Source organism: Lepisma saccharinum, chromosome 21, assembly GCF_977018435.1.
Source record: "Lepisma saccharinum chromosome 21, izLepSacc3.1, whole genome shotgun sequence".
Taxonomy (NCBI): Eukaryota; Metazoa; Arthropoda; class Insecta; order Zygentoma; family Lepismatidae; genus Lepisma; species Lepisma saccharinum.
The window spans coordinates 36864877-36881428 of NC_139249.1; the positions used below are offsets into that span (position 1 = coordinate 36864877).

The following is a 16552-nucleotide window of genomic DNA, read 5'->3' on the forward strand; positions in this document are numbered from 1 at the left end:
TACATGAGGATTTTTCCCCTGTCCATGTACACATTGGAATACTGCTGAAAAATTAGCTCGTTCAGATTGGCCACATGCTCGTGACCTATTAAGGGTTGACTTGACCACGTGGTGGGTACTTTATGAAGAGCCCCGTGACAGCCCTGATTGGGAGATTGGGCGTAGGAGATGCTGCCGTGCTCGATCACGTGGTGCTCGGTCTTCAGCATTGCAAAACTAGCTCATTAATAGGCGTAGGACGTCTGAGATTAGCTGCGTGGGTGGACAAGTGAAACATACTCTTAGCCACTTGGCCCTCACATGCTAATGCATGTTCAACATCTTGTGTGAACAATGCACTTGAGTTCCAGTGACCAGTTCGAGAGTGCAAGGTTTAGAAGCGATCAGTTAATAGTTATTTGTGCTCATATCAAAAACTGATAAGTAGATTCTGCTGCACAAAATGCAGACACCTCCAGTTGGTTAGCTAGGCTATGTGTAGGCTAGGTACGAATTGAGGTTTCCCTAAGGCCGGCTTTAGACGAAAGCATTTCCTTTAACATTTTTGCTAGCATAAATGCTTCCAAAAATCTCATAGCAGATACACAGCACAAAAGGCACGTTGAGTTACACCATCTATGGGGAGTGGACGGTGTTTACAATTGAAACAACTAAAATAGTCATCTATACGTGTACAGTGAACGTTATAAAGTATGTATTTAAGCAGCGGCATTGGTTTATACCTAATAACGTTTTACACGAAACGTTATTTCTCTCGGTTCAATAGTTATCGGCTTTTAAAAATGTGAAGTTATGCATTGTTTACATCTCACGCGGTCGCCATTACAACTTCACTCCTGACCTAGAGGTTGCTTCTGATTGGTTATGCTACGGAAATAGTACGGGTTCTATCCTTGAGAAATGCCATGAAATATGCCATGGCATCTGAAAAGCCATAAAGTTTTTCACTTCACACAGTAGCATTTTGGTTATGGCACAAATGTTAAGGAATATGCTTTCGTCTAAAGCGGGCTTTACTGTGACGCAAGATATATTCATTCGATAATATTGCATCAGTTCTTCCATATTCGTACGTGCCTTTAGTGATCACTTCCGTTATACAGAACTGCTGTATCCTTACAAACTACTTCAGAATTTATTGTTTGGGGTTTCAACAGTGTTGAGTTCAGGCCATTTACTTCATACTTTTTTGTTACTTGGTGCAACAATGTTGTCCTTGCCAAATGCATCTCAGCACAGTTCAAGGAAGAATTTTCACTTTTCGTACCTTAGTGATTCCAAACTAAAACAATATCATTCCATTAACTTTATTTATCTGGCAGAATAACAATAATTTGAAAGGCGCCAAAGAATACATTACTCTCATATTCATTGCATTCAAATTACCTTTTCAGTAAGTTCAGTAACAGAATACAACCCACATCAACTAGCACAGACTATCGTCACACTTAATTTTCTTCCTGGTCACTTGCTTCTGAAATTCACCTTGTCACAGGAAGCAGTATATTTTCTGTAATTTACTTCCTCAGCTGAGATATTTCAGGAATGATTAGGTATGAAACCAGGCCATGTTTGATTGGCTCACTGCAATAAAATGGCAGAGTATATTTCTTGGTGCCAAAAGTTATTATTTTGAGATTTTCTGGTACCGATAAGGTTTCCCTAGAATGGTAGCGTTGCATGACGAATACTATTACTTACTCACGCTAATACATTAGCGACATTTTTAGTTCATACAAACACCATAAAATAACAATTTAAGGTTAAATAATATCATATCGAATTTTACAGCTATCCGTACTTACAGCATTCAATTGATTTGAAACTGAGATATTCGTAGGGAAATAGCATTAATATTTTTCTGCTTTAGATAGGGTGAAGGTTAAATTGTTCTTAAGGGCAAGGGTAGTTTTTTCACACAGCGCGATGAGTAGGAATTTTTTGCTCAATATAGCTGCATAAACTACATGAGCAGAAAGAAGGGAGGTTGGAGAAAAACTGTCTGTTAACAAAAAAAAAACAAAAAAAAAACAACTGATTAGTAAAAACTTAGTTGAATAGCCGGCGTTTTCATTCTCCATATGAAGTACGTATAGGAGGTGAAAGTAAGTTTATTAATTGCATTTTTAATGAGCTTTACCTTAATCGACTTGGAGATCCGCTTACAACTGCAACGCGAACAGAAATCTACAACCTAGGACTGACTTATTTTTTTTCTAGTACCAGCGAGCATTTTGACAGAACTGAAGTAAACGTGCACCTTACGCGATCTGTTTTTGCACCTAATAGATGCAGGTACAGTAGTTTTACTGGAAGCATTATAGATAAGGTGGAGTTCTTCAGAAATTTCTCTGCATTGATGTATTATGTATGAGCTGTAGCAGCGGACGAGCAGCTGGGAGGAAGATACAAGGTCACATCATTGTTTAGGCGGAAAGATTCATATTCCTCTCAAAATCTGAAGAAACACGTGACTAGTTTTATTTTCAACGTGACGAAGGCCAGAAAATACATGTTCAGACGTTTTGGGAGCATAAATCTTTCAAAATAACTTAAACAAAAAAAAAAATAAACCCATGGATGTTGCACGTAACGAAGATTGATCTTCAAGGTGGTTTGAGTGAATGTGTGTTCCTTCGTCGAACATACTGTGTTGTGGTTGGGAGCGATTTGAGGTTGAGCGTTGTCTTGTCAGACATTGGCAAATGTATTGCTGTTGTCCCTATTGTCGTACATAAAGGTGATTTAAACATTATTACTATTAGTTCTTCACGAATGTTCTGAGAACCACATCGTTTACTTTGCTAACTAGACACAAACATTTGCCACCGCCTTGAAGAAAATGTGTAATATAGCCACTTCTCGTCTCGCCATTTTTGATTTGGTTTTTATTTCGGGCGACAAAACTGTGCTGCTGGTTTATTTTCTCACGTTCACTACTTCAGGCTTTTGAGTTTCAGACCCAGGGCAGTTTAATCTATTCATTACTTATCGCGGTTTACCTAAAAGTATAGGAATGCGACGTAAAATAACGCATACAGTAAGTAGACCCAGTAGTGGCTGATCCAGAAGTTACAGTTGGGAGGGGCGAATTTCAGTCGAGTGCCTCACCTAACAGAGAAGCATTTCTGACATACACTTGCACTGTTTTATGTAAACTATAGGCGTAATTTGCGGAGCAAGGGCGCACCCCCCCCCCCCCATTTTCAGGTTTATTAAAATATATACTTTAACTTTACGTTTCCTAACCTCCTAGGACCTGGGGAGCAAGGTAATGGGTAATTTTTATTTCATAAAAGTAACAATTATTTAGCAAATAAGTAGCTGTTTTTATAGGATAGAAAACTTTGTTCTATTCTCCCCCCCCCCAAGTTACGCCCATAAATTGTATACAATATATTGTACTGTAAACAGGAACCAAGCTGACTTCAATGCTTTAGAGATTAGAGTATTGTTTTGCCAAAATAATAGTTTCAGGGTTGGAATAGAGATGTTATCATATTTCCTCCCATGTTACGGTAAACTGAACGAATCAGATATGAGGATTATGTGAATAAACAGAGAACAAAAACCTATTCTCTCAAGGGGTCTCAAGTTCGATATCGAGAGGCACGTTGCACAGTGGTTCGGATCCAAATTTAAACTGTATGTCCGATTAGCCTATATCCGTAAAAAGTTGACTTAAATGAAACTTTAAAAATATTCTCGAACCTCTTAACTTGGTGATGAGTCTAAAAATTTTAGGGATAATAATGATGTATTCAAAAATTGGCAGTTGGGAGGGACAATCGCCTGCAACCCACTCGGTTTTTCATCTCCAGCGAGTTCTACTCGATGTCCTTGGCCAGTTGATCAGCACACTGAAACTCCTACCCGGAAACTAAACTCAAACCATGCAATTTCCACCTTGTAAGATCTGGTAATGTTGATATTACGAAGCGAGTTAAGGCTTGTGGTCATTCTCTGCCTACAGTGCGTATCGCAACAATTTTACAGTGACCGCATCATAGCAGACAGACGGAGAAAGTGGTAATACTTTGATGTACGGCTGTTTATGGGGCTCTTGTTCCAAGGATACCTATCTCGATTCACAGGAATATGTAGAAATTACTTCACTACTATGAGGTAATTCCGTGACAATGCTGTTTGTTCGTGTTGATCGAATTCCGTTATTCACGAAGAAATTCGTGCACGATGGAGTTGCAGGTGAAATTTTACTTTCTCAGCTCGCAATGGTGAGATATTGTGGTTGGCTGGTGGTACTGAATTCGCCTTTTGTTTTCTGCTTTATCTGTTCAGTAAGCAATTTTCTTTCGGGCTTTCTTGCCTGACACTTCTTGATACGTGGTTTGCTAGTATATACATTACTTATGTTCTGTGTAATGAATTAGGACGAGACAAACTCCTGTAAAATCGAAACTTGTCCTTAGAGACAGATACTTGGGGTATTGTATCATCGTTCTAGTCTTGAGTTGTGCCTGCCTAGTGCGTTCTTGTTTGAGCAAACACTCTAAATAGTTTAATAGGGCAATCCTGTTTAGCTATTTGGCTAATGCAAACTCCTTTGAATGGCCTCCCCGATGGCGCAGTGGTAGCGTCATCGCCTTGGGGTCCTTGTGTTTCGATACCCGGTGGAGGCACATAATGGTTCGGATCCTACTTTAAACTGCATGTCCAGTCCCAATTAGCCTTCTTGTGCATAAAGTGGACTTAAAACACCAATTCAATCAATCAAGCACACGCTTTTGGTACGAGCGTTCCCAGTTATTTCGATATTGCTCCTGAATCGTGAGGACAGTCGGAATTTCTCATTGAACATCAGTCCTCATTTATTACAATAAGTCTAAGAAGAGAGAGAGCGCACCCTTGCATGTACGTACAAGGGCCCCAATAAAATAGCCTTTTTAGATAAAGCGAGAGGTTTGCAGATGAAGCTGCCCTAGAAGAACTGCATAAAGGAAATGCAATTCTAACAGATGGAATGGAATGGTTATTGCTTTGGTTCTTTCGATTTTATGGTGCCGGTTTTTAAGCTCGTCTAAATGACTTATGAGTACTTCGTATTTATCCCTACTGTAAATGTCACATTTCAATCGTTTCCTGACTTAAGTTACTCGAATTGCTATGGCATTGGTTGCAGGGGTGCATTACATTGAACAATGACGGAGGCTATTCTGCGGGAACCTGGCACGGGAAAAGGATATCTTTGTTAATTGCACGGAAAATGCATGTACAGAGTGAAAACATGGCGTTAGTAATGTGCAAACAGCTATAAAGCTCTGTACATTATGAGCAATCTCCTTTGTAGGCATGGTGACTTCCTGTTACGATAGCAGGTCCTTATCTTTATTTAATCAGTGTAAACTGACCAGACGTGGCCTATCGTATTGGCAGACCTTGGCCTTGAAATAGTTGAGATTTCCGGTAGTGAAATGAAACTATACTTGATCCGCCTAGAATCAAAACCCTCCAAATCCATAGCAGATTTTCAGACAAGGAGGACAACTATGTCTAATAAACCTGCAGTGTAGGAGAATAGATTTTAATTGATTTCCCATGTGTAAAAGTGATTATTTTTGCGCTATTTCATGAGTTGTAGTTCATAAACAAGCAAACTACAGAGCAATATTGATTGGATATGGCAGATTCTGATAATAAAATACGGATTTGGCGGTTTTTGTTTCCAAATTGAACTACAGTACCTACAATATGATTGTTTACTCTGGGTTTCCATTATACTAAAATAAGAAAGGGAAATAAAGTTAACTTTACATGTTTACAGACATGTTTATTACCTAAATAATGAGCACGTTGTATCAACAGCTGTAATGATAATTAGGCTCTTATCGTTATCAATCATAATTTCTCGTCTACATTTAAAGACAACGAAATAACTCAAGGGAGAAAATGGCGCGTTCTGAATGGACCACAGGGTTGTACAGTGTTTTGCTTCTGAAAATAGTGAATGTCATGGATGTGACGTGTATTGAAACTGAGTTGTTTTCAGCATTAATTTCAACAATAATGAAGGGGCTTGTGAATGAAAATGCCAATTCCTTGTACGTAGAAATACAAGATTTTTTTAAAAAAAAATTTAAAATTAATTTGGAGATTTTGATTCTATATACGCCTGAATTGTCAGTGCAGAGAGATTCGAATAATATGCTGAACGGTACAGGAAACTTGATGAAAAGATCTATTGTAAATGGATACCATAAAAATGTGTTATGCTGTGTTGTGATAATTTTCACCCTATGGAATTTAGTAAATGTTGAGCTGCTGCGTACAATTCTTAATCTGGCGTTGCGTTGGTCTTGTCAGATTGGCTTGCCCTCGGGAAATTAGTCACTTCTTTTTAAATATCTTGGCAATCTCCATAACATTTATAACATGTGATAGTTTAATTTTCTTTTTCTCATCTACAAACTTGATGGGAGCTTTGAAATGGCTAGCTCAAGAACCTTACAATGGTACCACCATAGTTGACCGAGCTGTGAAATTCATTAGGGAAGTCAGAATGAGACTGTTGCTGTCGCAAATCAATTGTAGTAGATGGCCTGCGGCGCTTAGCATTCCCCAAATGGATTCTGTTTACATTATACACCCAGTTAGTATCTTGGTGTAGTTTTCACGGTTCAGTGCCACGGATAAATTGCTGTTTCTCTGTACCGCTAAGAAGCCTGGAAGGGCAAATGCACTTTTTGCAGTCTGTGCAGTGAACCTGCATTTCTTCTAATGGCGATGACTGAAGATGTGATGCTATCTTACAAGTACGTTCTTTGTTCTCTTAACTCAGCTCATTTCGAACTGACGAAAAGCAAATTGCTGAAACAAGCAGGAATGCATTTTGTTTGTAAACATAACATTGAACCGCATTTCGGTCAGTGGCTTTGAAGCTAACCTCGGGCATATTAGATCAAATGTCTTGATTGGCATTTGTGTTTATTTTACGTCTCTTCGGCTTTTTAGCTTAATTGTGATGATGAGGGTGAGGATGAATGATAGATAAAATTGATGAAGGCTGAACTTTGAACCTGGAGGCTTCGGTATAAAGATCGTGAAACCACGGAACACACTCTATTACCATCATACTATAGATTTTCTTTTGATGTTTATCGTGGAAAAGCAGAGAGAAACTGTTTTTTTAAAAATTGAGTCCTTTAGTATCATGGCCGTACAGCATATTATAATTAATAGTACTAGGACTTTTATGAGATAAAAATCGCCTAAATATTGCAAAATAAAGAAACGAACTTAGGCATAATATTAAATTCCAATTGTTTATTTTTCAAGGTGTGAACTAATTGTGTAAGAATAAAATAGAGGATAAACTTGTAAAAATTATTAAAATTTACAGGTACGTTTTATTATATCATTTCAAGTATCAATACCATATGTGGAGATATTTTGAAATGCTTAGTTCATTTTATGATCCATGATTGCAATATATAGCGACTATTTCTGAAAATTTTCAAATGATAGTCTGTTAGTCTTGTACAGTCACGGACACTTCTGGGTTATAACAATTCCATTGACTTTCAATGGAATCGTTACAACCCAGAAGTGTCCATGACTGTACATGTAAAATATTCTTTCTATTGTGACTAACACAAGACGACCTATCAAATTTAATACACTTGGGAAGTAGCGAAGTGTATAACAAGTTCTTTATAAGAATATGATAAATCTCCTGAATATGATCGATATATGGTTAACATATGCTCTTGTCAAGTAGGAAATATGCATACATGTGTGTCCTAACGAAGCACCTTGATCTTAGTTTTTCTCAGCGTTAATTTCTGTATATTCAGGAATATATCACACTTTCCGCCCTCCACCCAATAATCATCCCCCACCTACTGCATTGTTTACTTCTTGATCCACCCCATCATCTCCAAACTCAATGATGTCTTGAAATCCTACGACGCCAGGTGGCCCTGGTTCGAATCTCTGCCTGAGAGTGTGTGTTCTTTGTGAATGTCATTTCATCATATCGTCACTCGTGATTAACCACAAGTAGCAGAAAATAACCAATCAATGCGTTCGATCTGTCAAGGAATCATTCCCATGATATACACAGAATCAAAAATAAACTGTGCTCTGCGTGTGACGGAGAAAGTTGGAAATGCTAAGGAAGTAGCCACGTGTTCCCCCGTGTACCGAGGATGATTCTGGACGTTCAACCCGTATTGGGCGTCACACACACACATCCAGGTATCGTCATCGCATCTCCTATGAAGCTTCACACAGTCTAATGGCAACGACCTTATCAGCTGGTTGTATGCAGGTGGGCGTTGGTGAATGACGCATGTGAAGCAACATGCCGCGTCAGGTTTCTGCATGTAAGGCCTTCGGTAATTACATTCTTGGTGAGTCTTCGTCCTTAACGTAGGTGCCAGATACTGGACCTTGTTTCTCTGGAAACTGCACACGCTCGCAGAATTATGACTGGAGAATTTTCGATAATACTGGCAGTATACATGATATGTAGCTGAACATCAGTGAAGAATTGCCCCCAAACTTTGAAATACAAAATAACTGTGCTCTTTATTTGCAACATTTCCGCAATTTACCAGGGTTACGAGGTGGTAAAGATTGAAATGAGGGACAAAATTGCAATCACGAGTGGGAAATAAGGGGCAAAATTGTTCTTCAGAATAGCTTTTTCTTGTGAAACTCCCCGAAGTTCGGTCCCAGGTTACTCTTGATTGGTTACCCTACATGGATTGTTACCATTTTCTCTTTATAACTCCCTTTATTCCATCCTATCAAACCTTTATTCCATCCTATCAACAGTTGCCCGAATGTCGAAGCAAATTCTAGGGTGCTGAGTGCAATCATATCGGTAATCTTCATAATAAAATCATTGTCATATTTAATCAATGGAAATTACAAATTTCATTTGTTTTAAAACCAGATAATAATTAGTTCAAAGTTTGTTTTTAAGATTCACTTTATGCACATATGCTAATCAGGACTGGACCTACAGTTTAAAGTGAGATCAGAACTGTTGTGTACCTCCAGCGAGGATTGAACCCGGGGTCCCTTGATTACAAGGTGGCGACGTTACCACAACGGCATTGGAGAGACCTAAAGTATAAGAAATTAGATGACAGTCCGAATTCAAACTGGTCAACTTCTTTTCAAATTAAACGTTCCTTCTTCGTCGTATGTTTTGCAAGGATCTCCTTTGCCGGATCCCCACAACACAACATATATTGGCCTATTCAGTCTTGAACAGATCATACGGGGTGTATGGAGTGATCTTCTCTGAAGTCACTCAATTGTCAACGTGTCTTCCACGTAGGACACCCTGGGGTGTATTTTTGTATGCTAACTAGGCCCTGACGCCTGGTCAACAACCTGTATAATCCTCTGTGGGGGTTTGTATTTTGCCGTCCAAATGCGTTTGTCCCTTCATCCGTTTCACCTCGTCACAATTCATCCTTATAGTCGCGATTAGAACAAAGGGGCAGACGAGCAACATACTGTGTAAAGTAAATCAACAACAGATCAGACTGAAATTGAAAGTTGTGGGCCTGAAGTCTGTAGCATTAATCTTGCAAGGAGAATCTTTGCTTCTGGAACAGTCGGCGCTGGAGGAAAGTGTGTATTATGCATGGAAGGGAAATTTGTCTTCGTACAAGAAACCGGTAACGTAGCGAAGGCATTGTCAACAGTTGTAGTGCACGTAACAGAAGATCCACCGCAGCCAGCAAGTCCCGAGTTGCTCAACCGTCAGTGACAATTCTTGAGCTCGCGCTGCAGTGTTAATTAGGGAAATTCTGCATTGGGCTCCATTTACGCAAGAATCTTAACTGGAGACAATGATGCCGGCTGGGTTTTGTTGGCACAATTTGCATGCTTTATTAGAAGCAAAGAGCCTTTGTTGGAAGCAAGTGCTTTGACACACTGCTGCGGGCAAGAAGATATGGACAAATGTTCTTGATAACCTTGTCGGATGGCCTGTCATTGGTATATTGCGCAGCGCTCGGCAGTACGTGTTTTTTTTGAATATTAACTTATCTTGAGCGTGTCCCAGTGGAAAAACTTGATGTCCTTTTACAAGTGTATTTGTTTAGGTTTGCGCCACTTGGCCCTCCGAAGGGGGGAAGAATGTATCCTAACCCAAAGCACGTACTCGAAGATGATTGCAATAATCTTCAGCTTTCTTGACCTTGCCAATTGCGATGGGGCCGAATTGTGATAGGGCAAGTCTGCGAAATGTTTTTTTTGCTCACTGGAATGTATATCTGAGTGGAGGCGTCTCAAGACCTCATATTCTTGCTGTGCACTTTGTCGAGGGTTCTCAGTCTTTCCTGTTTGGACATACTTTCGAAGGGCGGTTCGCCGATTTCTTGTCGCATTAAGGTATGTAGTAATTTTTAAGGTGAATCTGATGCAAAAGGTTCAAAGCAAGGTAAAGTTCAAAGAAACGTTGACGCAGATTCACTCAATTTGTCTGCCAGAAAAAGGATTGACATTTTAGGCTGTTTAAATTTTCTACAGACTGAAGAATTTAAGTTCGGTATCATCTGCATACAGCCGAAGATAGGAATCAGCGATTTATCGACACAGCCTCAAATTTTCACACACACACCCATCTAAAAGTTTGTACATGCATAATTTGACATTTTGGAGATACTTTCATGCCCCCGACCCCACAACTTGCACCCTGCTTGGAGGGAAAATTCTGTAGGAATCCCTGAGGGAGCGGAAGGAACCAAACGAAACAGTCTGTGATGGCGAGAGGATGCAGATGTTTTATTTTGCGGCGCATAGGCTTTGAAATAGTCGCTGTAGACTCCATATATTTGCCATAATCAGAGTAGCTAAAGATGCAAAATACGTAGAATGTCCATTGGTGTTACATTGTCATACAGGAACAATGCTGTTTATTTTGAGTTTGTTCTGGCATACGTTTCATCACTTCCCATTTCATTCTCGTTGTTCCGATTCTCATTGGTAGAAACGTGAGATTAGAAATCTATTCACACAAAGTTCTACACGAGCTAATTGTCTATTTTTAAAATCAATATCAGCACATGAATAGCTGTAGTTAGTGTTAATACTGTCTTCTGTACCTTACTTGGATATTTTTTAGACTAATCTTTCCGAAGGAATGAAGATACTTGGTTCCAAGCGGCATTACATACTTTTGTTTGTGTAAAAAGGTGAACTAATTATTAAGTGTCCTTTTCATTTAACTAATTCATGCTTGTGTGTGTGTGTATGTGTGAGATGAGTTTGTGGTGGGCTCGTGCCGGCTATTTCCCCTTTGTGGCGACCCAACTTGCTGCTCTTATCAGTTCAACTTAAAGGACTCGTAACACGGGAACTATAGTCTAATTGAGTTCATATGAATAGTAGCTATAAGTCAAGAATTTGTAGAACGTGTCCATTTATCTCTTTAACCTTAATCCTGCATAACCTGTTACTTGTAAATTAATGAAGTTCAACTCAAACATGGGTGTCGGGAAGGTGGGTGTTGGGGTCGAACCGGTCCATCGAAATTGGCATCGTGCATTTCAAGTTAGTAAAAAAAATGGTAGAACAGTAGCTTGTTTTTGTTAACAGGAGAAATGTTAGTATTCGAAGAGAATAACCAAAGTAAAAACTACTTTAGATCGGACAAAAATGCGTAGAATACAGGAACCAGGTTATGTGTTTATATTCCACAATTTTGTCAAAGGAATAAATGTTTCCAAAGTTTAAAAAAAAAGTGTTATATCAGAGTTCGAACAACAAACCTTTGACTATTAGTAAGTTTGGAATAAAGTCGGTTTGATTGTTATTAGTTTAAAATATTTTATAATAATTACTACTAGAAAGTGTACTACTAGAGCCGCAGTAGCTCAGGCATTAGAGCGTCTGACTACCATGCAAGAGACCCGGGTTCGATCCCCGGCGGGGGAGAACCGGGATTTTTTCCCACTTGTTCAAGCGGCTCTGGCGCCCACACAGCGTCGTATAAACTAGGTACATGGTGGAAATCTGGGGGATATAGGCGGCCATGGGCGTGGTGCTGATCACGTCACCCCTACCTTCTGCCGTGATCAAGAAAGTGTGGGCCCCTAACTCCACACCCCCAATACGCCTTCATGCCGTGGTTCAAAGCACTTTTTTTTATACTAGAAAGTGCTATCAATGGCCTGACCGCCCCTTCAAAAATGTCTGGCTCATGACTGCAAACGCATGTCCTTTGTATCCATGTGAATAAACATGCATTGCTGTACCAGCATTGTCGACACCCTGCAGCGAGAGAAGAGACCGCAACGAGGTAACTTAACTTTCCAAATGCTGGCATTCCGTACCCGCGGCATAATTGGCTCGCTCGAAGATTTCACTTGTGGACTCTCCGTTCCCCTAATTACGTTCTGTTTGAAGGTGAGCAAGTATCTCCACGACCCACCTGAAAAAATGATTGTGATAACTATACGCTGTTCATGCCTGTTATTACTGTAGGTGTTCTGCGAGGAGGTGCAACATCTGTCCTGTGTCCAGTGTTGCCAAACTTAACTTTCCTTAGTAGCACTTTTGTTTTTCAGTTGAGCGAACTTGGTATTCCGCTAGTAGTACACTCTAAAAACACACACTGATTATCATAGTAATCATTGCAATGGGTGCAACACAACGCCAAGTGTGGTATTCGAAAATTTCCCAGTTGAGGGGATTCTATTAACTATCCTTGAAGCACCGGCATAGTATATAAATTATATCCCCCCCTATCCAACAGCTAAAAATTGGCAAGCAGAAAGTGAGAAGACTTACAGGTGTATACTTGGTTTTAGGTTTTGTTTCAAGCCCACTTGATGCACAGAAAGGCTAATCGGGACTGGACCTACAGTCCAGTCCCGAACCACTGTGCCTCCACCGGTTATTGAACTGGGGATCACTTGGTGTTGGACAGCCAGTGGCATAATAAAGGTGCTGAACAACATCAATTCCACGTTAACACATTTTTTTTTTTTTTTTTTTGCACTAAGTCTGGGTGTTTTGTAAGACCACGTTTGGTGTTAGTTTTTATTCTACCACAGTTTTTACAGTGTAGAACCGTAACTATAATAAGGAATGGTGTGACCTGAAAACTTTCAGCCGCGTTTTTAAATTCAGAAACTTGAAAAAAAATACTAAAGAAGGGATGAATGGGCAAGTGGGTACTTGACGGCGCAAGAAAGGTAGTGAACTAAATATTTGATTAGAGCTAGGGAAGTATCTTCAAGAAATTTATAACATGTTCGATTGTAAAACTACATTTTTTAAGTGTATCTATTGCCAGTGCTTTTATTGGTGTACTTGCAATATTAGTACAGCGTTAGAGGAAGGATTGAATTGAAAGTAAATCTGGCTACTCTTGTTTTACCTTACAAAACTCTCTGAAACTGCATTTACACTAACATACCAAAGTGTGTAATCTCGATATGCGTTGTTAATCAGTAGCCAGTTTTATATGAACAGAGGCATGATAATGAAAGTATAAGTATGTGCATGGTATAGTTTGAACCAAAAGGTCTGAGGGATGAGTTTGAAGGGGAATGACAATGCCAGTGTTACAAGGGGTGAGTGATGAACTTGGAAGTGGATTAATGACGTGAGACAAGAATGTCATTGAATTTGTAAGGTAGCTCAGAGACCATACTTGACTGATACGGTCATTGCAAAATTGCCGTTCTTAGGATTTTTTTGAAAAACAAGTGAGGCCTCTTGGATGGTGTGGTGATAACGTCGTCGCCTTGAGATCAAAGGGTTCCAGTGTAGTCTCATAATGGTTCGGATTAGTCTCAGATTAGCCTATCTGCATACAGTTGACTTAAAACAAAACCACCTCGAAAAACATTGACATTCCTGCACCCTGCACCCTATCTTGAAATGCAACCTTGCATCGTGTATTACCGGTATGTCTTGATATTTACATTCCCGCCAAAAGGTTATATAGGAAATATGAATTTTAGGGCATGTTTTTATTCCAGAAATCCTGACTGTACGCGTACAGGAGGACCGATGTCTATTGGTATATAACTAGTCGCTGTACGAGGTAAAGGAAGAACGATAAATGTTGATCATGGTGATAAGTACTGCAGGTAGCTTTGTTAAGTTGCCACGTGTACGCGGAGTACCGTAATGTTTTTGCCATCAGTCTTGCATAATAAGTAGGTAAAGGATTTGAAGGTGCAAGATTATGGTCGCGAAAGGAAAAAAATAAGGTTCTGAAAATGTTTTCAAAAAAGAAAATGGTGCTGATAAAATGCCTTTATTCAATGATCTTTTTTTCTGCGCCTTCTGTATATAATGAGCGCGGACCGCATAGAGAACTGTGATTATGCCGAATAGGTTTTGTTGAGGTTTGATTTCTCTCGCGGGTTTTGCTACATTACATTGGGAACTATTGGGGCTACAATGATTATATTATATCATTTTATAGCTCTCGTTCTGCTCTACAAAATTAGACTAGGATTGTATGTAGCTGCTCAAGAAGAATGAAAATAGTTTATTTTTCTGTCAATTTTTTTTAACAAAACATGACAGAAAAGGAAGGAAGAAGGTGCTGAAGCATCAAAGAGGGGATAAAAAGAGGATAAATTGCTAATCTCACGAAAAGACTCAACAAAGTGTGTTCATTTTACTTGATTTCTTGTCCTAAAATATATATCTCAAGCGATCGGTATAAAAACAAACTGCTATATAAAATCGGTTTGATTGTTGTTAGTTTATAATATTTTATAATAATAATTACTACTAGAAAGTGTACTACTAGAGCCGCGGTAGCTCAGGCGTTAGGGCGTCTGACTACCGTGCGAGAGACCCGGTTTAAAATCCATTCTCTAATGATAAGGTAAGTTGGAGAGATAAAACTGGCGCCAAACATGTGGCTACACCATTCATGCTTTCTGTCTTTTCGTCAGTCATTAAAAAAAGGAAAGAAAAAACATTGATGAAGCACTATCTTCTTTTTTAAAAATCTATATAAAAATGAATGTGTGTGTGGGTGGGTGTGTGTTTGTTTGTTCTGGCCTAACTCTCGAACGCCGGGAGCAATTTCAACCAAACTTGGTACACGTATCACTTGCAACCTGGAAATAAATACTGTGGGGTTAAGATACCCCTGGCAGCCCTAGGGGTGGGGTGGGAAAGGGTGACATGTAAAAATAATCTAGATCAACCGATATTAAATTCCGCACAGACATACATCCGTGACTTTATGCAATCCGCACAACGATAGTGTTTCTCGTGTTGTCTAACATTCAGGCTGTCTTGCGAATGGAATCCATAGTTTTAGTGACACTCCCAATGCGGTTCAACTCAAAGGTCATCACCCATCGGCATGGGGGGGGGGGGGTGAGAGGGGGTGAAAAATAAAATGCCACAAATGACCTAGATTAGTGTCGAATCCATAGTTTTCGGAGTCGCTAAGCTAATTGGTGACATTCACGATCACATTTACAATTAGTGACATTTTACACTATAGTTAGAATTCATTATTTTCTGTCTAATACAAGATTGGGATAAATAAATACCCGGACAACGCCGAGTATCAGCTAGTTTATAATATAATGTTACTGTGTGCAGTGAGAAAAAGAAATAGGCACATCGCTCACTGGGGCAGGAACATGAGGAATGACATAATTATTTACGTATGGATATGGACACCTACTGTAAATTATTAACGCTAGTAACCCCCAGAAATGAAAAAAAACAAACAAGGCATTACTCGTCCAACATCAACGAGACCCGGCACAAAATTAAGCAAAGTTTGACCGATTATCCGGATCTATGTCTACATGCAACGACTTGTCTTAAGTTTTGCTTGAAAACAAAGCTCCAGCTCGTCCGTTTTTCGAGCGGTCGTCAAACCTCATTCGGTTCATGCAAGACGTCAAACTTGCCTTCACACGTAATGTTGTGTTTGATCCATCTGGCATGATCATGCAAAACTGTGTGTGTGGACCAGGCTTAAAGGTAAATGCAGAGCGGGAGGTTTTCCATCGCAACAGAAGTTATTCCGAGCCTACGACATTGCTTGGGCGACCATTCTCGAACATCAAGCTCCGAGACCACAATGCCTGGGAGGCCAGGGCAGTAATGGCCGTGTAAAACGTGAGAAGTTTTCAAGCCTTCTCAAACAGCTTGTGCGAAACACCAGGAAGCATTCACTCGCTACATAAAATTCTCAATGTCGAGCACGTGATGGAAGACGAAATCTAAAATGTATTCATGTATTCCGTGTGCATTCCTTTCCGGTGCATATAATCTTGTGCGTGAAATTAACGATGACGTCAAAGCCTGCGGTGGCATGTACTGTTTTATAGCTAACTGCTGTTCTTCAAAGTACTCTGTATGCATCGTAAAATTGAAAGGGTGAGATTTGTAAGGCATTACAACTTCGGTAACAATTGTACGTCACGTTCAAATAGGTTTACGGAATCGGTATGCATGCATATTATACGAGGGTTGTTTGAAATGTTAATGACCTAGAGCCTAGTCATTTTTTTTGTAATCGTTACTGATCTTTCATCTGGAGATGAGCGCAGGCGAATTTTTAAGTTTGCATTGC

At 39.6% G+C, this 16552-nt stretch overlaps 1 protein-coding gene across 4 annotated transcripts in view; it reads left to right on the top strand.

Annotated features, from left to right (window-relative positions):
* LOC146004507 (PTB domain-containing engulfment adapter protein 1-like) overlaps nucleotides 1-16552 on the top strand; it is a 162920-nt gene that overhangs the window by 82043 nt on the left and 64325 nt on the right. The window contains exon 1 of one of the 4 annotated variants that reach the window (XM_083143376.1): nucleotides 10351-10371. The exons of the other annotated variants lie outside the window; for them this stretch is intronic. The gene's annotated coding sequence lies outside the window, so the exon portion shown is untranslated. Of the gene's footprint in view, nucleotides 1-10350; nucleotides 10372-16552 lie in introns of those variants that run through there. 4 annotated transcript variants of the gene reach the window in all.